Consider the following 23914-nt stretch of genomic DNA (forward strand, 5'->3'; position numbering starts at 1 on the left):
GTCATCGACCGCATCGATAGTCCGACACTTCAGCGCGTCATACAGAATTTCGATATTCGTCTTCGCCACATCATCACTAATGATGGCAAGTAAGTCGAACTTGTCATAACCTTTATACGAATACCTGTAGTGACGTTTACATGTTGAATAAAGTGCGTTCACGCCGTAGTTTGTATTTAATTTACGCTTTTTTCATATAGTTAAATAACTGTTACCCGGTACAAACCTTTTGTGTCATCTACACACAGAATTTTTCCATTCAATTTCTAGGTACATAAAACATGAAATGAGCGATGTGTTAGCACGTCAGAGTTAAAATTGCTATGTACATCACAATTCGCCGAAACATCGTTCCCCTAACATGACACGTGATGCCTAGAATTGTGGCGCCCTGGAGTGTGCTAGCACAAGATGTTCGTTAAACCTCTGTGAAGATCTGAAGATGGTAACTTAGTTATGCCGAAACCGCTTATCATTTTATAGTTTCTTATAGCGATCTCGGCTAAGTAGTTCCTCCTCTCCTACATAAAACTGTAACTACTACAGCGACGTGTGGCTACTCTGATCTAATCTGAGCACCGATGTATTCCTCTGGAACCTACTTCAACAGGCGTATTCGAGTTACAACATCTGTTTGTGTGTTAAAGAAAATATATTGGCGAAATCTGTCTAGAATGTCATAGGGGTTGGCTGTTGACGCTTACTATTACGACACGTCGATCGCCTTAGTTTGGCACCACAAACATACGACGCGATAAATCTGGTCGGCGTGTAGTTGTTTAATTAGCCAAGTTCTCCGTGTACGTGACATGATCGTAAGAGAGATGAATTCTATCCAGAAGAACGACACAGTACTGATTGTACGGGAGTATAACAAATTTAGCTAGTGCACTTCAATGAAAATCTTTGGAGGGAAATTTAAAAAACAGTGAAATGATTGTGTTTGTCAGATGAACGCTGTAACAATGTTCAGAGTTCATTCCTTAGTATTTTCAGTCCTACTGTAGACCAGAGCGTCCAGGAATTGGCATGGCACAGGAACTTCTTCGTTCGCCGTGTGTAACATAAGGAGAAATCACTGTTTGACTGTTTTCATCCTACTGAAGGTCTGACTGATTTTGCATAATAACGCTCCGTATTTTCCTACAGACTTTGGAAGTTCTGTTTATTTAGTCCTCAAATACTCGATTCAATTTCAATATTTCCATTCCAGATCCCGAACGCTAACATTTCGTACTGGATCTCTTCTGCTAAGATAGCTCCGGTGAACCGTCCATAACAGTGGTCCAACGTGCGAGGTCAGGCTGAAAAGTAGTGCCTCCGAAGATTTATCTCAAAATTCTTAAGGCTTTTAAATGAAGCAGACGTTATAAACATTATGTATCTTCATCCTTCATGTCTACATATTTGCAGTCCTCTGCCACTACAGGGCTCCGAATTCTAGTGACTGTGTGTAACTGAACTATGTCGGTGCGTGAGAAACAGCGTGGTATAATTGAGTTTCGAATTCTAAGAGTTCATCGACACATGCAGCACCCTCTCCCTCACCATGACAATGCCAGACCACACATGAGTGCTACGACGTCTGCTACAGTCCGACGCCTTCGTTTCGCTGTCGTCCATTTTTCCACCATACGGTCCCGACTTGGCCCTATCCGGTTTTCGTCTGTTTCCAAAACATAAACACCTTCGAGGATTTCACTCCCATACTGACGAAGTGGTGCAAGGAGAGGTGCGGTTGTGGCTCCGTCAACAAATTCAGACATTCTACAGTGACGGTATCAACAAACTGGTCTCTGGTTGGAAGGGTGACTATGTTGAGAAATAAATATGTAGACATCAAGAATAAACATGTATAGTGTTAGCAACATTTGTTTTACTTAAAAGGCTTTAAGAGTTTCCACATAAACCAGAAGCATTACTTTTCAGCACACCTTCGTAAGAATCCCCGATTACTGCAACTAATCCAGTCCTTAAACTCCTACTACGACCCTAAATTTTATATTTGGCTCCTTATTCTGACCACATCCTACGATAATAATAATCCTCCGTGTGAGCCATAATTTCTCTTATCTCACCTTCGTGGTCTCTTCACGAAATGTATGCTGGTGGCAGTAGGATCGTTCTGCAGTCAGGTTCGAATGCACATTCTCTAAACTTTCTCAGCAGTGTTCTTCGAAGTGAATATCTTGTTTCCTCCAAGAATTCCCACTTGAGCTTCAAAAGCATATCTTAACACTTGCATGCTGATCGAATTTACCGGTAAGAAATGTAGTAGCTCGCTTCTGTATTGCTTCGATGTCTACTTTCAATTCGACTGGTGCGGATCCCAAACATACGAGCAGTACTCAATAGCACAGATTAGCAAAAAAATTTTTTTGAAAGTTGTTTGAAATTTGATAACTGACTTTTATGTACTTTTCAGCGCTGATTTCAAAAATGCAATCCATTTTTTTCTATCACGTCAGGTTTTCTCACAAAAAAGGTAGTATTTTTGTGTGTAATAACAAAATTTAAGAAATTTATCACATTTTTTCTAACTTTATAAAATTTTATTTTATTTATAAATCATGTTCTAAACTACATTTACAGTGCACTTCCATTACTCTTTGAGCTCATAAGTCCTTACAAAACGCTTTCGCTTTCTGTCGAAGATTCTTTTATTGCTCTTCCAGCTGTGGACTCGTTGAGGATCATCTCTTTTTATCACCCAGCAGTAGTCCGCTATCATGTTGACGTTCCATCTTCCTTGATATCTTATTTGCATTTCTTTGATGTCTTGCTGGAATCTTTCGCCCTACTCTTCACTTACATCACCAAGGATTGCAGGGAAGTAGTCAAGGTGTGACTGGAGAAAATGAACTTTAATGCACATGTTACAGCCCAGCTTCTTAAAGTTGTGGAGCATGTCAGCGACGATTGTCTTGTAGTTTGGATCTCTTTGTTTCCTAGAAAACCGGTAACATCTAATTTAAAAGATGTCCGCGCTTCCTTTTCTTTTGTTTCCATTTCGTCCACAAAGTTGGTATTTGTCATTACTTTTCTAATGTCTGCTCCGACAAAGATTCCTTCCTTTAGCTTCGCGTCGGAAAGACGAGGTAACTGTCCACAAAGATATCTGAAACACTCCCCTTCCTTTGGAAATGCCTTAAAAAATTGTTTCATCAGCCCCAACTTAATGTGAAATGCTGGAAGTAACGCCTTTTTGGGGTCCAGAAGGCTTTTCCTCTCAACATTTTTAACCCCTACCTGTAAGTTTCTCTCAAGGGCCAAGCTTTCTGTCTCTGCTTTGTATAGCCACTTTGTTGACGAAGCAGCATTGAAATCACTTTTAAATCACCACATAGTGTCCATTTGTGGTCTGAATAGCAGAGTTTGCTTAAAACCAGTGTAAGGTTTTTGTAACATTCTTTTCGTGAACCAAGTATCCAACTGGTATAGAAGAATACTTATTGCCATTGTGTAGAAGTAGCTTTAAGGCTTCTTTCTGAAGATTCAATAAAAAGTCTCCACTCATCAGGAGCATATTCTACTTTGAAACGTGCCATAAGTCCGGGAACATCACTGTAAAACACCAGGTCACCTTCTTCAGAGAAGAAAGATACAAACTCATTTCCCCTCGATCGATACCAAGAAAAGGATGTACACGGAACCAATATATGTTTATCTTTCAATCTAGATCCTAAAACCTCTGCCGATTCTTTAGAAAGGCCTGGGTGTCTATCCAAATCGTTCAGTTCAGATTGTGAGAATGGAATGAGATCGGATGTGCCAGAATGATAGCAATCTCTGTCTTCTTCACTATCACCTTGCTGAGCCAATAGCTCGTGATCATCTATATCATCCAAAGAATCTAGAGAAGATATTGGTACTTCACGTCCATGAGGAACAGAGCGAATGGCTGAGTGAACGTTAGGGTAAGAAACAACCTCTTTGTTTTTCAAATTGAAACCTCGTACGTTGCAAGAACAAAAATAAAAGTCATCACTATGATTTTTGGGCTCCCTCTAAACTATTGATATTCAAAAACGCAAGGACTGCTTTTTACATTGAAGCCATTGCCTCAGTTCTTCAACACACACTGAACAAACTTTGTGTGGGGCCAAAGGCTTATCTTGATCGCCTAACTTTATACAAAAGAGGCGAAATACACTTTTTCAACAAAACCGGAAACGTTCTCTTGTTGCTTTTTAACGGTATAGTAACCACAAATGTAGCTGAGGCAATCTGGCGAGTTTATACATCCTCTGGTAGCCATTGTCCATTGCCCATAAAATAAATTCACAACACAAGAAAACAGTCACTATTTTCAGGCGCTAGCAACAACAACACGTGAACAGCACAGAGTGAAGAGGTACTGTGAACTGAAGGGCAATAGCAGAAGTTCACTGCTTGGTGATGGCAGTGGAAGGTGCAGAGCGACAGACAGGCACTGACATGAAAATACTGCTGGTTTCTCCTAACTACTCTTTATTTAACGTATATCTAGTATAAAAGCGGCTAAATAACAGTTTATGGTGATCCTAAAAACGAAACTTCAAGCTCACTAAAGTGCTCAATTACGAAAAAAAGCTAAAACTAGACAAGCAGTTTGTGAAATAACTGTACGCGATGGAATTTTTTCTTTATTTTTTTCTGAAAACACTATAAAACATCACTTAATAAATTTGAAACAATTTTTATGTCGCAGACCTGTGTAATAGGTCGCACCAGCGTCCTATATGCGGTCTCCTTTACAGATGAATTACACTTTCCCAAAATTCTCCCAAGAAACCGAAGTCGACCATTCGCCTTCCATATTACATTCTCGTCCCATTTCATATCACTTCGAATCGTTACGTCCAGATATGGCTGTGTCAAGCAGGACACTATAAACGCTGTATCTCATCCGCATTAACTTACATTTCTCTACAATAAGAGCCAGCTGCCATTCATCACACCAACTAGAAATTTTTGTCTACGTCGCCTTGTGTCAACCTACAGTCACTTATCTTCGACATCTTCCTGTACACCACAGCATCATCAGCGAACAACCGCAGATTGCTGCCACTCTGTCTGCCAGATCATTTATGTATGCAGAAAATGGCAGCGGTCGTATCACTCTTCCCTGCGGCACTCTTGATCCTACCCCTGTCGACGATGAACACTCGCCGTCCTCCCTGTCATTGTCGAAGGATCCCAAAAAAGTTCCTGCTGTCAAATTGTGTCCAGAGTGCGGCACACATCATCAGCGACGCCACTGCCCTTCTCGTGACGTCATCTGTTTTGTATGCCGCAAACCGGGACACCTAGCGAACGTTTGCACCGGCCGGCGTGTGTCAACATCATCCGTCAGCACTCTACACGCTGTACTGCCGGTGCCCACGGCAGCAGCAGGGGGGATGCACCATCTAATGTTGCAACTGGACATTAGTGGGGTGAAAACGCATTTCTAATTTGACACCGGTAAGGCCTTGTCTGTGATTACTGAGTAAACATACCAGTGCATTATCTCCCGCCAGTTGTGTTCTGTTCAGCGCAAAGTGGTGATGTACAATAGCCAGTCGACTCAACCGGGTGGGGGTTCAGATCGTCGTCCGCGTTAAGGGGCTCCGGAACGCCCTATACTTGAAATGTTAAAATAACGCTTATAAATTACATCTTTCCTCACAAAGTATTTGAGGTAGGAAGTTGAACTTTTTACAGATTATTTATTGGAATATGGGCTACAACTTTACACAGGGACTTTACAAAATTTTAGTTCAGTTTTAAAGATGACTTTTTTTTTCTATTGTAATGAAAATTCACAACATTTTTTGCAATTTTTTATTTATATATTCAAAAATATACAGTTTTTTGGAAAAAGGCTGTGTTAAATTATGCAGAAGGTACTGTGTAACATTTACTGAAAGTTTGAAACAAATATGTTTGGAAGATCCTTAGAAAACATGTAATTAGTATGAGAAAATAAAAGTTTTGGGAATCGAGTGACAAAGATTGAATTAACTTTTTAGTGCATTCCAGGTCCATAGGATGGATTATCTTCATCCTCTGCAAACTCCTCCTCCAGCTTCCTCTTGTTCCTCCTCCTGTTTACTCTTGCTTGTATTTCTAGACTCTTTACAGCCCTGTCTGCAGCCCGAAGGCGTTCCTTGTCTAAAGCAAGCATCGCTCGTACCATGTTAGAACCTATCTTCATTCCCATATTTCTAAATACCTTGCACCTTACAATGTTGCCATCATTGAAAGTCCCAACAGCATCATACACACCAAAGTGAAGTTTTTCTATTCCAACAAATACAGTCTTGGGGATTCTCGACCATATAACACTATTTACACTTTCATTGGGGTTCTGAGTTTTTCCGTGAATACACTTTTTCAACAGTTCAGGTGCTGCTAAGTCTCTGAAAATAGGTTTTATCACCTCCATTATTGTCTGAGGCAGACTATGCTTATGAGTGTACACTTCACCAGTTAGCAATCCAATGTTATATTTACACCAACTGTCTTCTTCTTTGGGACACAAGCTATGTTGGGGATTTTCATCGTCTTTATTGTTTACAGTAATAACACATACCTTTGGCTTTCCAACATTTCTCCTTTTCTTAAAAGCCTTCAGAGGATTTCTAATAACTTTACTTTTACTCATTATTATACTTCAACAAAACAGAGACTCAAGAAACAGAATTAATTACGAATATTTTCGAGATAACGACAGAGTAAATAAACATGAAACAATCGACAATCACACCAGCGATATATATTGAACCATCACAGGTTAGCCACAACACATACTTTATCTCACATCACTAAAATGTACCTGATGAACACGGACGTTAATAATAACACCATTTGACAGCAGTTTAACAGCGCCACAGTGGGTCCCGGCCATGTAGAACTCATTTCAAACAAAATTTAAAAATAGTTGTAGTCTTCGGAATTGAATAAATTATATATCTATTAAAAGGTAATAGTTTACAGATTCAGAAAACGCAAAAAAGTAAAAATTGAACTTTTCATGATTTTGAGCCTTTCCGGAGCCCCTTAAGTATATAAATGCAGTTCGTCAACTAACCTTGTTAGCAGCCACCTCCTGGACGACAACAAACATTATTGGTTTGGACAATTTCGCGATTTTTAGTTTTCAAAGTCATAATCAAGTAAATATAGTTTGAACTGCACTCCCATTCATGGAACTTGGTAAGTTATGTGCACAATTCAGACTACAGTAGGTTGAGTAACACGGTTCCATGCCCAAGTATTCTTAAAGCAACTGGCGGTGTCTGTGTCTTGTAGAGCTCGTCCAGTGCCTTTTCCCATGTGCAAGGAAGGTAAAGCAGAAATAGATAGATAGCAAAGGGTTAATGTTACATCGCCAACCAATGGGCTCCACCGATGTTCGTCGTTAGGAAACCTAATTGTTCAATTCGAATTTGTGGTTATTTTAAGTCTAACTTAATACTCGAGCAAATTTCTATGTGTACCCCTTCTTAGGCCAGAAGAATTGTGGGTTAAATTGGCGGGAAGTCACTCCTTTTCAAAGTTAGATCTCGCTGACGCCTAGTTTCAAAAATGGTTCAAATGGCTCTGAGCAATATGGGACTTAACTTATGAGGTCATCAATCCCCTAGAACTTAGAACTACTTAAATCTAAGTAACCTAAGGACATCACACACATCCATGCCCGAGGCAGGATTCGAACCTGCGACCGTAGCGGTCGCGCGGTTCCACACTGCAGCGCCTAGAACCGCTCGGTCACAACGACCGACGATGCCTAGTTTCAGTTGCCTGTAAACCATCAGCATAAACAGTTCTTGTTTGTTAATAGACCATTAGGGACATGTTATTTCAGGGACAGATTGAGCAACCCTTCCACGGTATCACCATATGTGTTAATTATTTATATGACTTGCTAATTCTCGGGACCACAAGAGATCCGCACATACGGAAGCTACAGATATTGTTTGAGCGGCTCCAACCGCATTGTCTGTGTTGTCACCTCTACAAATGTACACGTGTCCAAAATTAAAGCAACAAACCGCTATTTCCCCATCTTGTGATTAATTCACGACATAATCCTACAAGATGTCAACCAGATGTCCGCGCGACCGTGTTCTGCAAGGAAGATAGCATGCCGGTCAACGGACAACCATGCCAACAATGACGTAAGGGCACCTGTGAAACGAGGCATATTTGTGGGGTAGCCCCACGAACACAGTCGCTGTGTACAGTCACAGACGGTGCAGTACGGCACGCAGATGATGCCTACCAGACTCGCTGTGGTGAGGGCCGTAGAAAGACAGGAAGCAGGACAGTAGCAAACTGATTTGGTCCGATGGTTCAATGTGAATCGTTCTGATGTTTCTAGGATACGGTGGCAGTTTATGGATACTGAAACTATATCCCGAAGACCAGGCCAGGGCCGACCAGGTGTGATTTCAGAAGAGAAGACCGCTATTTGGCTGTAAGGGCACACCATTACCGCCTAAGTACTGCGCAGCAACTGGCGTGCGAGCTCGCAGCATCCACTGGAGGTGTTGTACCGGGGCAAACGGTGTGCAGAAGGCTTCGGCAGAGTGGCCTTTACTCTCGGAGACCTGCTGCATGTCTACCTTTGACACGTCTTCACAGAAGTGACCGTCTAGACTGCAGTCATCAAAATGCCACCTCGACGGTCGAACACTGGACCAAAGTTGTTTTCACAGAAGAGTCTCGATTTAATCTGGAGAGTGGTTCTCGATTAATTCGCATCTGTAGGGAACATCGAACACGGTTTAGAGACCCAAACATTGTGAAAAGAGACCAATATCTCGAAGAATCCCCAATGGTGTAGGCAGGGATTAAGTTGACCACTCGAACACCTCTTCACGAAATTGTACGGATGTATCAGGAAGTTTCAACTGCAGTCAGGTATCGTGAAGATATCTTGGGACCTAATGTGCGATTGTCGCGAGGTGCTGTGGATCCAGACTTCGTACTGATGAACGATAGTCGTCGACATCATAGAGCACGAGACGCAGAAGTTTTGTCGGAAACGGAAGATTCTGCACACATAGCGTAGCCTGCACGCTCTCCCGATTTCAATACCACAGAGAATGTCTGGGATGCACTGAGGAGATGGATCGCATCACGTCAGCATCCCCCAACCGCCCTCAAAGAGTCGCGAGCAGCTCTGCAAGAAGAATGGGTGTTATTGTCTCAACAAGAGATTGATGACATCAGTCACAGCATGCCCCGTCGTTGGTAGACCCGTATTGATGCCAGAGGTGTTCACACCCCATACCGACCACATTAACCACTTGTTGCAATGTGTGTGCAAATCCGTTAAGTTAGAAAAAACGAAGAATATTTTTGTCTACTGTTATGCATGTCGCAGTTGTTTGCTTTCTGTATTTTTTTTTACTTACTTCTACTTTACTATCACCCTTTTGTACTGTTTTCTGGCAAAATAGACGCACCCTTGCAAATTTTCCTTTTGTTGCTTTAATTCTGTCTAGTGTCGAGACCTTGGGACATACATTACGTAAAGGTGGGCTCACACCCACACAGTGTGATGTGTACACAACACTGAGTTAACGGCCTCTGAGAACCTCCAAAGAAGCACAGTCGTTTCTTGGCAAAGTAAGTTGTTATGCCAAGTTTATTCCACTGTGGTCCACATTTCCTACCTGCTCCATCAGTTAAGAAAAAAATGTGGCAAGTTTCTGTCGTCAGAGACGTGCCAGACGGCTTCAACGCAACTTAAAAAGTGTCTTAGGTCGGCCCCGTTATTTAGCAGAAGTCCATAGCAGCAGGCGTTTAACGCTTGCCAGTGGTGCATCGGGTTGTGGCGTTGTTGTCCTTGTAACCCGCCAATACGCTGACGGCACGGAACAGCCTATTGCATTTGCTTCTAAAACAATAAATGAGGCGCAGAAAAATTATTCGCATATTGAGAAAGAAGCGTTGGCTATCATATATGGCATTTTGTGGTTTCACACACGTCTGTAAGGTACTAAGCTGTAAGGTAGCAGATTTTGCACCTTACATGATGCTAAATCAGTACTAATACACCGAATAATTATTGATAATTGGCCCACCGGTAGGAGAGAATGGACACTGAAAAGGAAGTTGTGTGTGTGTCATGTCAAACTAACGGGATGGCCGCGGCCGGTCTCCTTTGTCGGCTGGCACTTCAGACCACCAAAGACGTTCGGAGAGGCTGGGCCATCACAACAAGAAGCCAGAAGGAGCTATATGCCAAAGAAAAAAAGACGATTTCGCGCCACAGTGGAAAATTTGGGGAAGACTGTGACGGGATTGGCGCAGAGCGCGTAGAGATACGTGTTAAAAGTTTGGCGGCAACAGTAACCGCGGGAGATTTCTGTGTCGTGATTGGTTACCAACGCGCACCATGCAGCGAAGAACGACCAGGTTTCCAAAAACTCTGAAGGAGGACTCTGGGGCCGGCTGTGGAGGAGAGCAATCGCGGTGTCTGGCTGCCCTACTTGGAGAGCGTGGAGAGAAGTAGGTTGGAGAAGTTACCGGCATTGAGTCCAGTGGTTACTCTCCAGGTCTGAATAGTTTAGAGCATACGACTCCACACACGTAGCATTATCTGTTCCTCTGAGGAGAGAAACAGATTTGTACTAACTTGTGGTGTTCATATGCAATCTAAATGAAATGGTTGAAATGGCTCTGAGCACTATGGGACTCAACTGCTGCGGTCATAAGTCCCCTAGAACTTAGAACTACTTAAACCTAACTAACCTAAGGACAGCACACAACACCCAGCCATCACGAGGCAGAGAAAATCCCTGACCCCGCCGGGAATCGAACCCGGGAACCCGGGCGTGGGAAGCGAGAACGCTACCGCACGACCACGAGATGCGGGCTATGCAATCTAAAGTGTACCTTTGCTGCCGCGCACTTGAGTCGACCAAACTACTCTTGGCATATGTGCAAGTAGCTTGAGTATTGACTAGTGACGGACTCCGAAATTGAACACTTACGTACAGGAGTTTACGGGCGCAAACCCCGTCCACGTTGGTGATTAAAGCCAAGCTCGCTCACGGGAAAAACGGCATCACGACGTTGGCTGGGCCGACCGTCGTAATCATCACGGAGAATTACGGCGATATTAGCAATCATCAGCCAAAGTAGGGCACTGTAATTTTAAATAAGTTCGTATTCTGCTAGCTCTTTGACTGGCGCTCTCTGCGTCTGTGTCCTTTCAGGCAGAACTGCAATAGAGACACTTGCGGGTTCAGTGTTGACTTATGTAGTTAGGAAAAGAGGATACATTGTGCCAATGATAGGCTAGTTAGGATAGCGAGTGTATTGTATTGTCATGTTATGCTAGAAATATTGCTCATCCTGTTCTGAGTAAATCTTAATTTGGTATCATATTCTAATCACCGCATTATTGATTTCTTAGCTAGCAATCACCATATGTTTGTTTAATAATTAGAGTGTAATGGTGATTTCGACGCAAATGATACTGGGGCATAACCGCGCGTTTAAACAGAGCCAACTTAAGTCAGACAGCAACTCAAGGTCGACTAAGACTACCAATAGATATTTTTCAATATATCGATAATTATACAATAAACCCCCCCGTGCGTTGCAAAGTTTTGTCCGATCACTGATCACAAGCCCCTTATTTCGCTGTTCATGTCCCATTTGAAACGTCCCGATAAAACGGCGCAGTGGCTACAGTGAGGACCATTGTTCCTACGTAACTGAAGCTATGAGATCCATTATCGGCCCACTACTTAGCTCTTCAAAGCTGGCCCATGCCGTGAGGCGCAGATGCCGACACTGACAGGCATGAGGCGCTGTTTTTTCCGTTAGACGAAAATGACACATCCTTCACGAATTTCCGATTATGATGCATGAAACATCACCAGAAACGGGCCATGATCCACTCTTCGACAATATGATGTCTGCTGTACTGTGGAGGGGCCAGACATTTTCCTGAGGACACAGCTAATGACATTTAAATATCTTCTTACTGAATTGTGCGGTAGTGGAAACGTCAAAAAGAAGTTACAGAACAAGTAGCGAAAGTAAACAAAGTGGCGGTGTGTTTAAATGATACTATACTGCCGGGAAACAATAGTACACCCTTTTAAACGTTTCCAGTTAACTCAAGATGTACAGTTACAACAATGCATGTGGAGTGCATGACACGTTTCATTTACAGATCAGTACTACAAGCGGTTCTGGTGTACCAGGTATCGACCTATGCAGCAACACCCATGTTGCTACGTGGTGTAGCTTTAACGGGCGGCACTGAAGGCGCTGACTCTATCATCCAGTCAATTGTACAGACGGTGAATACTGCCCCGGGATTAGTTATTCCACGTCTGCTCCACCTGGACACGCCGAGCTGTAAGAGTTGTTGGTTAATGAGCCGCACGCATTACTACTCGTCCCATCATGTCCCACACGTGCTCGGTTGGAGATAAGTCCGGAGATCGTGTGTGAATTCTTAAGGGACCAAACTGCTAAGGTCATCGGTCCCTAGACTCACACTCTACTTTAACATAATCTAACATTCTAAGAACAAAACAGACACGTGCAGTGTGTGGTCAGGCATTCTCCTGTTGGAACAACAAATTATCTTCTTGTTACAAGGGCGGCAAAAGAACGGGTCTAAGACCATTGTGCACTTAAACTGCTGCTTAGCGTCCCTTCAAAGAACCCCAAAGCTGAACGAGAGTTGCAGCTTATCTCACCTCCGACCATAAGGCTTTGTGATGCCAGTGTGTCTTGAACGAATGCACTCAACGAGACAGCGCTCTGCAGGTATACGTCGTAAGTGCCAACGATCACCACTTGCGCGCAGGAAGAATCACTTTTCATCGCTGGAGATCACAGCAATCCTCTGACGGCACCGGTCGAGCCTTGAACATCGACGATGTGGCCTCTGCGCGTGCCTGTATGGCCACTGCTAATAACTGGTTTGCAACAGTTCGTGTTGACACGTCTGGGCTCAAAGACCCTATTGTGTATTGTGGTAGCCGCTGCTGCCCTTACAACACGTCGATCATGGGGGTTTCTGTGCTGCGTAGACAGACAGAACCTCGTATAGGTGTGTGTTCACGTGACCACTGATGCCAGCGTCAGCGTCGATGAACAACTGACGCAGCCCTCTCGACTTGCGTAGGAATTCTCCAAAAGGACCTTGGCAGCACTCGTAAAGCCACAATCTGAACTCCTTCTGACTCGCTTAGTAGCCTGTAGGAAGCACGAGTGTATCTCCGTGACTTGGTTGCCTTGTTGCTTCACCTGTTTGCACCACATTAAGGGGCTCCGGAAAGGCTCAAAATCATGAAAAGTTCAATTTTTACTTTTTTGCGTTTTCTGAATCTGCAGACTATTACCTTTTAATAGATATATAATTTATTCAATTCCGAAGACTACAACTATTTTTAAATTTTTTTTGAAATGTGTTCTACATGGGCGTGACCCACTGTGGCGCTGTTAAACTGCTGTCAAATGGTGTTATTATTAACGTCCGTGTTCATCAGGTACATTTTAGTGATCTGAGATAAAGTATGTGTTGTGGCTAACCTGTGATGGTTCAATATATATATCGGTGGTGTGATTGTCGATTGTTTCATGTTTATTTACTCTGTCGTTATCTCGAAAATATTCGTAATTAATTCTGTTTCTTGAGTCTCTGTTTTGTTGAAGTATAATAATGAGTAAAAGTAAAGTTATTAGAAATCCTCTGAAGGCTTTTAAGAAAAGGAGAAATGTTGGAAAGCCAAAGGTATTTAGAAATATGGGAATGAAGATAGGTTGTAACATGGTACGAGCGATGCTTGCTTTAGACAAGGAACGCCTTCGGGCTGCAGACAGGGCTGTAAAGAGTCTAGAAATACAAGCAAGAGTAAACAGGAGGAGGAACAAGAGGAAGCTGGAGGAGGAGTTTGCAGAGGATGAAGATAATCCATCCTATGGACCTGGAATGCACTAAAAAGTTAATCCAATCTTTGTCGCTCGATTCCCAAAACTTTTATTTTCTTATACTAATTACATGTTTTCTAAGGATCTTCCAAACATATTTGTTTCAAACTTTCAGTAAATGTTACACAGTACCTTCTGCATAATTTAACACAGCCTTTTTCCAAAAAACTGTATATTTCTGAATATATAAATAAAAAATTGCAAAAAAATGTTGTGAATTTTCATTACAATTGGAAAAAAATCATCTTTAGTAACTGAACTAAAATTTTGTAAAATCCCTGTGTTACGTTGTAGCCCATATTCCAATAAATAGTCTGTAAAAAGTTAAACTTCCTACCTCAAATACTTTGTGAGGAAATATGTAATTTACAAGCGTTATTTTAACATTGCAAGTAAAGGGCGTTCCGGAGCCCCTTAGTGCATCTCAGTGACTTGGTTGCCTTGTTGCTTCACCTGTTTGCACCACATTAAGCCTTCTGTCCGTATGCGTTCCCTACTAAAGGGTAGATATGCCGTCATCGGATCAAAATTGACGTCGTCTTTTCATGAGTACCAATTTTCTTCCGGCAGTGCATTTGGAATTACAAAAAACCGGAATGGGGTTCAAAAAAAATTGTTCAAATGGGTCTGAGCACTATGGGACTTAATATCTGAGGTCCTCAGTCCCCTAGAATTTAGAACTACTTAAACCTAACTAACCTAAGGACGTCATACACATCCATGTCCGAGGCAGGATTCGAACCTGCGATCGTAGCGGTCGCGCGGTTCCAGACTGAAGAGCCTAGAACCGCTCGGCCACTGCGGCCGGCCAAGAAAAGAGGTAAAGGCAAGAAAATACAAAACAATAGGGAGACCAATTAATATAAGTGCTGTGACAAGACCTGAAACGCTAAAAACTAAAAGACTTTCGAAAACCAAGGAAATAAAAATTTTACGAAGGATTACCAGGAAGAAACTGAGAGACAGAGAAGTGGAAACATTATAAAAGGATGTAAAATGGAATACATTAAAGAGTGGCTACATAAGAGAAAGGGTGAATGGAATGAACGCATAGACAAGATGGATGAAGGAAGGTTGTGGAAATCATAAGAAATAAATCAACAGCTGGTACAAAAAATATAGGCCGTACAAGGAAAAGATGGGGTGATAACCTTATGGCAGACTGAGACGTACTGAAGGAAACAGACTGTAGCCTAGGAAGAAGAAGCAGACTTAAAAGAAGAAGATCGTTGGTAGAATAATTTCTCATTCGTCGCTGTTCCGCTTATATAGTTCCCTTATGGCGTCACGTGTCTACAGCGCCACAAGACATCTATCCTTCTCGCATTGAGTAACAATGGTAATGATTTGGCTCATCATTGTTCTTTAAAGAACCGATATCCCATCTATAAAATCATTTCAAACTTCTGGCTACCTTACAAATGAGCATATCTGTTAAATATTTGACGTTAGGCATGTAAACGAGAAAAAATTTAGAAAAGGTTTCAAATTATGTTTCAAGTTAGTTTTTAACAAGTGAATAAGTGAACTGAGTTTCTAATGCTGGATGAATATTGTCTGGATATTTCGCTCAAGACACATATACAGTTTCTAAAGGTAAATGTTAGTTATTCACGCATATCAATGTTTATGACTTTACATTTCCTAAACTGTGTTGTGAAATTATATAACTTTCCACGTATATTCACTGATGTATGTGGATACTGTCTGCAAAATACGTTAAAAATATAATTAATAGTAAAGAAGTAATAAATTAGAATCAGCTGCCGAGAATTCTTCCGGGTTGTATGGTCGTGGTCCATGGAACTCTTCTATCCCTGACGTTTCGTCCAAAGCTACGTTCCACATCTTCAGAGGTGCTCCGGGTTGTGCAGAGTCTTGCCGACTGTCAGCAAGAGACGGCAAGAATCGGCAAGAGTCGACAAGACTCAGCACAACCAGGAGCATCTCTGAAGATGTCCAACGTATGTTTGGACGAAACGTCATGGATAGAAGAGGTCCATGGACCACTGTCATACAATCCGGAAGAATTCTCGGCAGCTGAAACGTACGGTCGTTAAAGCCTTCATTGTATGAATAAATTAGAATGTCATGCTTGACGCGGTAGTCTTACTGAATGAACAGCGAAAACGTAGCAGGCGATAAACTTCGTGCCTGCCTTCCTTACTGTGTGTGTGTGTGTGTGTGTGTGTGTGTGTGTGTGTGTGTGTGTGTGGCGGGGGGCGGGGGGGGGGGGGGGGGGAGGCAGGGGTTCAGCGAGAAAATGTTTCGCAAAGGTCTGATGTCATATATAAAGTCTGTGAGATCACGATGTGCTCTATTTCTCAAATACTGGATGAATATAATGCAGGTACCTGGCACTGTGAGTGATACTGCCTCAAGATATGTACGCAATTTATAACACCAATACTTGTCTTATTGTGTTGAACCTTCCACATAAGATTACAGCTCTCATGTAGTAGATAATGTCAGTACTATAAATTTTTAAATTCAGTCACCATTTATACGAAATATTTTTAAAAAATTTGGGTTGGTTCTGGTAGCTGCTGAATTGGCAGCCTGTAACTGGGTTCGGAATCCAAGTCCCAGGACAGTGACTTACAAAGAGAGGCCATGACGTTCGGATCACGGATTTACTTCAGACTTTGTACACCTTTAGCAGGCCATCAAAACAATATACTGTGCAAGTTGTATGGAACACTACTCTGGAAATTCCGAGAAAATCGCAAGAGAAGTGTTACGCGTCTGTTATGCAACTGATGCTGCACGTTTGAGTTCATAGTGGTCAAGCGGTTAACATTCGTGTTTCGTGAGATGAACGTGTATGAATCGACGCTTCGACACCCGCTCAATCCTTCATCTTTGTAGTACAAGTGTGAATTCTGTGATATTCACAAAAATTGCACCTACGCTTTTCGTTCTTCGTACGTAAGCTACGTCTCACCACTACGCAGGTTAACTGCCAAATGGGGCCTGCCTCTGCGTCTGCAGCTCGAAGCGTTGAGGTGCAAAGTAGCTCCGGGTACCTTACCAGCTGGCATGTATAAATGATATTGCAAATAGCGAGAGGCATACATTTTCGGAAAAACTCTGTGTGTTCCTTCATTTACTTGCCGATAGTTACAAACCGTTTGTTCTAATAATTACATTTAATTAAAAGTATTAAGTAGTCCAACAACATGAAATTCACTAAAACTTAATGCAAACGCATGTGATTTGTTTTAATTATGCCATATAAATTAAATAATATGACCAGTGATGAAAAAAAACGGTTAAAACTTAAGTTTGAGTGGCAGTCGAACTGCCGCCTCATACACGTTCGTCTTATGTAGCTCGAACGCTAACCTCTTTTTTTAATCTCATTTTGTTCATTATTGGCCGTTGTAGCCTATTTGTTCTGGGCGGAAGTCCCATGAGGCTTGTTCAAGCTCATAGTATATCCATTTATTCAGTTTTTTTTATTACACAGAGCAGTTTCTCTTCTGACTGAACACGCTGAGCTACCGTGACGTCTTTGTTCTAATGATTAACCACTTGACCACCATGAACTCTAACGTCACGCACCTACGCAAGATGCATCAGTTATATAACAGACGCGAGAAATTTCTCTTCCGATTATGTTGGAATTGCCAGAGTAGTGTGCCTTATTACTTGCACATTATCCGAAGATGTATATCGTTTGAAGCAAATCTGTCATCCCATAGCCATGGCCTCCCATTGTTAGTAATACAGATATATGAATGCGTGGTGTCTGTTCATTCGTACATGCTAGCAAGAACAGACACCATTGTTAGTAAAACAGATATATGAATGCATGGTGTCTGTTCATTCGTACATGCTAGCAAGAACAGACACCATTGTTAGTAAAACAGATATATGAATGCGTGGTGTCTGTTCATTCGTACATGCTAGCAGAAAAAGACACCATTGTTACTAATACAGATATATGAATTCGTGCTATCTGTTCATTCGTACATGCTAGCAGGAACAGACACCATTGTTAGTAAAACAGATATATGAATGCATGGTGTCTGTTCATTCTTACATGCTAGCAGGAACAGACACCATTGTTAGTAATACAGATATATGAATGCGTGGTGTCTGTTCATTCGTACATGCTAGCAAGAACAGACACCATTGTTAGTAAAACAGATATATGAATGCATGGTGTCTGTTCATTCGTACATGCTAGCAAGAACAGACACCATTGTTAGTAATACAGATATATGAATTCGTGCTATCTGTTCATTCGTACATGCTAGCAGGAACAGACACCATTGTTAGTAAAACAGATATATGAATGCATGGTGTCTGTTCATTCTTACATGCTAGCAGAAACAGACACCATTGTTAGTAATACAGATATATGAATGCGTGGTGTCTGTTCATTCGTACATGCTCGCAAGAACAGACACCATGCATTCATATAATTAATACTACACGATAGGCTGTGAATCCACAATCATTAGTGCAGATGCACATTTGCGTTCGACCTCCAGTGGAAATCTAAATCTAGCGAGCATGAAGGTCATAGAGGGAGACTGCAGATAAGTGGGGTGGGCATGTGGGTCGAACGAAGTGCGTGTCCAGATCGACACCGCATCTGTGACTAACGCTGTGTGGTGAAGTGGTTAACGCGACATGTTAATAGCAGGAGAGCCCAGCTTCAAGTCACGGTCCGGTACACATTTTCACTCGTCGCCATTAAGTCCGCATGAAGTCCAGATGCAGCTGATGTGATCATTAGCTTCCTTTCCCTTTCCTTTCTTCCCTCCCCCAACTTCCACTTTCAATTTACATAATTAGTAAAACAGAGCAGTGTCGAATCCATTGTTTCCATTGTTATGCGTGAAAGCTCCTCGAAGGCTGCCGATATCCTTTTGTGTTTCGCTCTCTTACACCCGATCTATCTGGAAATAGTCAGCATCCACCCAAATACAACCTCTGGTGAAATATGTTTTGCACATAACTCGCCCCACAAAACACCTCCTGTAGCATGATGTGCGCCACATGGTAGGGAAGCAACACTTGGAGATAAATTAACAGTTACGGTACACTGCTTTTAGTGTCTTCGACAGAACGTTTAATGCATATGCCGCCTGGGTAGTAAGAGAGGCACGCCCAGGTTCTCGTTTCCCTGCTCTGCGAGGCCAGCAGTGCGTTTTCATTTGCCTGCCACCCCCCTCCGACCCGACCCCAGCAATTCTGCCTCCGGAGACCACCCCACCCACACTCCAGACAGCAACCGCCCCTGGCCTGCCAACTGCGGTATTAATTCTGAATAATTCCGTAGGTAAATCAAGCACGTCCGAGGCGCCCAACTTCCCCCGCTGCGAATTCGCAGAGGTTTCGTCCTTTCTGCGAGGAAATATAGAGTCTGAGTTCGTTCTGCTACAGTGCTTAATATCCAGATGCTGAAACTGAGAACGTTTCCATTCCACTTACAGAACAGCGATGAAAAAGAAATGTTATACGTACCACATTCGATAAACGTCCTACAGCAAATGATAACATTTTCGTATATTGGTGCATTTAGCTTTCTTTCCACTGGATTATTTTTCATTGTTAAGGTCCATTGACGGAGTACGTGTCAGAATCAGCGCGCCAGCTCGGAAGTCAAATGTTTCGTGACAGTTTATCAGCCGGCCAGAGTGGCCGAGCGGTTGTAGGCGCTACAGTTTGGAACCGCGCGACCGCTACGGTCGCAGGTTCGAATCCTGCCTCGGGCATGCATGTGTGTAATGTCCTTAGGTTAGTTAGGTTTAATTAGTTCTAAGTTCTAGGGGACTGATGACCACAGCAGTTAAGTCCCATAGTGCTCAGAGCCATATGAACCATTTTTTTAAACAGTTTATCACTTCTGACGAGACATCAGTGCGTCTTTGAAAATTTGGAACAAAGTTTATTTCCGTATTACTGTTCATGACTAGCTATTAATATAACATTAACTGCCCGCATCTCGTGGTCGTGCGGTAGCGTTCTCGCTTCCCACGCCCGGGTTCCCGGGTTCGATTCCCGGCGGGGTCAGGGATTTTCTCTGCCTCGTGATGGCTGGGTGTTGTGTGCTGTCCTTAGGTTAGTTAGGTTTAAGTAGTTCTAAGTTCTAGGGGACTGATGACCATAGATGTTAAGTCCCATAGTGCTCAGAGCCATTTGAACCATTTTTATAACATTAACTATGAATGGTCGGCTAATAATTATTCTTAGAAGTTGAAATAACGTTAAAATACGTCAAAAACAATTTTTAGCTGAAAGTTGTAGATAAACATTGCCCACCACGGTATCTTCTTCGTTGCTGTTGTATTTAGTTTCTGATAAGATACGCTTTCCCTCACCCGGCGACGAGCCATACCTTATACATCCATCTCTTTCCCCTATATTTCTATCAATAACAGTTTTTTCTTTGGATGTATGCAACCCGGTCTGCTTTCCTTTCCCTTATGTACTTAAAAAGCGAAATCGTTTAGTATGAACTTTTTTAGTTTTTGTAATTTCCGTGCATTATATTGAACTCGCCTTTATGTAGAATGTGCAGGTAGATTTACAAGTAAGACACATTTTTCTCTGTAGAAAGGTTCCTATAGGGTGCCCGTTCACTAACAGTATGTTTTCAATTCGAAGTTTGTTAAATATAACCTAGCTACACATATACTAACTGCTCATAAATTCCTTAACGAAGTAGAAGGACCTATCAGATAGCAATGATTCCATTTTTTGTCAAACTTTCAGTATCTGCCGCATACTCTTTCCAATATTGTATTATTTCTTACTCTGCATACACATTAAATTACTCTATTCTTCCCCACAGCCAGATTTTAAAGCTTTCAAAATGTCTGTCCTCTTTCTTCCCAAGTTTCTGCTACATACAGGGAGTAACAATAAGTTATGGTCAAGCTCTGAAAACATACCTCACATATGTTGTTTGTTGTTGTGGTTTGATGCAGCTCTCCATATTACTCCATCCTGTGCAAGCCCCTTCATCTCCGAATAACTTTGGCAACCGATACCCTTCTGAATCTGCTTAGTGTATTAATCTCTTTGCCTCACTCTACGATTTTTACCCTCCACGGTTCCCTCCAATACTAAATTCGAGATCCAGTAATGCCTCACAACGTGTTCTACCAGCCGATCCCTCCTCCTAGTCAAGTTTTGCCACAATTCCTCCACTCGCCAGTTCCGTTCAGTACCTACTCATTTTAAAAGCTTCTATTATCTTCTTTTCTACGCTGTTTGTTGTCCATGCTTCACTTCCACACATGGCTACACTTCATATAAATACTTTCATGAAAGACTGCCTGACACTTAAATCTATACTCGATGTTAACAAATTCCTTTCTTCAGAAACGCTTTCTTTGCCATAGCAATTCTATATTTTATATCCACTCTCCTTGCCGGCCGCAGTGGCCGAGCGGTTCTAGGTGCTACAGTCTGGAACCGGCGACCGCTACGGTGGCAGGTTCGAATCCTGCCTCGAGCATGGATGTATGTGATGTCCTTGGGTTAGTTAGGTTTAAGTAGTTCTAAGTTCTAGGGGACTGATGACCTTAGAAGTAAAGTCCCATAGTGCTCAGAGCCATTTGAACCTCTCTACTTCCACATTCATCACTTATTTTGCTCCCCAAATAGCAAAACTCCTTTACTACTTTAAGTGTCTCATTTCCTAATCTAATTCCTTCAGCATCACCTCATTTAATTCGATTACATTCCAATATCCCTGGTTTGGTTTTTTTGATGTTAATCTCACTCCTCGTTTCATGGCACTGTCCATTTCGTTCAGCTGCTCTTCCAGGCCCTTTGCTGCCTGTGACAGAATTACAATGTCGTCGGCAAACCTTAAAGTTTTTATTTCTTCTCCATGAATTTTAATTCCTACTCCAAATTTTTCTTTTGTTTCCTTTATTGCTTGTTCAATACACAGATTGAATAACATCGCGGATAGGCTACAACGCTGTCTCTCTCCCTTCTCAACCACTGCTTTCCTTTCATGCCCTTCGACTCTTACAACTGCCATCTGGTTTCTGTACAAATTGTAAATAGTCTTTCCCTCCCTGTAATTTACCCCTACCACTTACACAATTTGAAAGAGAGTATTGCAATCAACATTGTCAAAAGTTTTTTCTAACTCATCAAGTGCTAGAAACGTAGGTTTGCCTTTCTTAACCTATCTTCTAAGATAAGACGTAGGGCCAGTGTTGCCACGCGTGTTCCAACGTTTCTATGGAATCGAAACCGATCTACCACGAAGTCGGCTTCTAACAGTTTTTCCATTCGATTGTAAGGAATTCGTGTTAGTATTTTGTAACCATGATTTATTGAACTGATAGTTCGGTAATTTTCACACTTGTGAACACCTGATTTCTTTGGGAGTGGAGTTATTATATTGTTCTTGAAGTTTGAAGGTATTTCGCCAGTCTCATGCGTGCTGCTCACCAGATGGAAGAGAGTTGACATGGCTCTCTCTCCCAAGACTATCAGTAGTCGTAACGGAATTTTATCTACTCCCGTGGCCTTGTTTCCACGTAGATCTCAGTGCTCTGTCAAATTCTTAATGCAGTGTCATAACTCACATCTCATCTGCACCTACGTCCTCTTCTATTTCCATAATATAGGCCTCAGACTCTCTACATACTCCTTCCTTCTTTCTGTTTCCCTTCTTTGCTTAGGACTGGTTTTCCATCTGAGCTGTTCATATTCATACAGGTGGTTCTGTTTTCTCCGAAAGTCAATTTTCCTGCAGGCGCTATCTATCTTACCCCAAATGATATATGCTTCTACACCCTAACATTTGTTCTCTACCCATTCCCACTTAGCCATTCTGCTCTTCCAGTCAGTCTCATTTTAGAGACGTTTCTATTGCTTCTCATGCGCTTCATTTACTGCATTTTTATATTTTCTCCTTTCATCGATTAAATTCAATATCCCTTCTGTTATCCAAGGATTCCTACCAGCCCTCGTCTTTTTACCTACGGGATCCTCTGCTGACTTCACTATTTCATCTCTCAAAGCTGCCCATTATTTTTCTACTGTATTTCCGTCCCCTGTTCTTGTCATCCGCCTAATTCTCTCTCTCAAACTTCCTACAACATCTGGTTCTTTCATTCTATCCAGGTCCCATCTCCTTAAACTCCCACCTTTTTGCAATTACTTCAGTTTTAATCTACAGTTCATTGCCACCGGCCGTGCACTTAGAAAGGAACCTGACCTCACATATTAAGCACAAGTATTACATGAACGTCTTTTTACAAGAAATGCTCAAAAGACCCTCTTCGTCACTTTCTGTTACTAACACCATTGCTCTACTAATATCAAGCAAGTAGCATAAAATGTTTAGTGTGACAGACTTGGTTTCTGGTGCAATGCAATGGTCTTGCACTCAATTTCGGGGTTGGTAGATGCCTATTTGCTGTACGGATACCGGATGGTAATGGCTGTGACGCTGAAAGTTTGTATCGGGTGTGATTTACAAAACGATGGTTCCCCTACAGTGGGACGTTTGTAGCAACTGATCGTCGTCTACGCGCAGGAGAAGATTAGGCATATTACCCGCGAGTGGGGCAGACATAGAAGGACCGGGATAGCACAACCGGGGGAACAACTTCTTCACGCAGTTGACGAAACACAGGTGTCAGCGTAAGATAATTAGCTGTAACAAGTAACGTTGACCACGTGACTGGAGAGCACTACATCTATATCCGTACCGTGTACAGCGTGTGCAGGCAGTATCAGTAGATGATTTTCCTGTATGGTTGCACTTCTGCGAATGATTCATTCAACATTGTGTCAACCCCAACTTTAGCATGAATGCGCTATTCACGTATGAGGTTTCGCTTCAAAGTAGATGTTTGATGTGGTAAAGAATTGTAGAACGTGAGCTCTACAGTGCAAATAAAGCGTTTCTGGATCCATGTCCATAAAACAATTTTCTTCCTCTATGTGTGGCTGTTTCCTGAATGTGATATAATTTGTTGTTACACCCTGT

This window comes from Schistocerca nitens, chromosome 6 (genome assembly GCF_023898315.1).
Source record: "Schistocerca nitens isolate TAMUIC-IGC-003100 chromosome 6, iqSchNite1.1, whole genome shotgun sequence".
Classification (NCBI taxonomy): Eukaryota; Metazoa; Arthropoda; class Insecta; order Orthoptera; family Acrididae; genus Schistocerca; species Schistocerca nitens.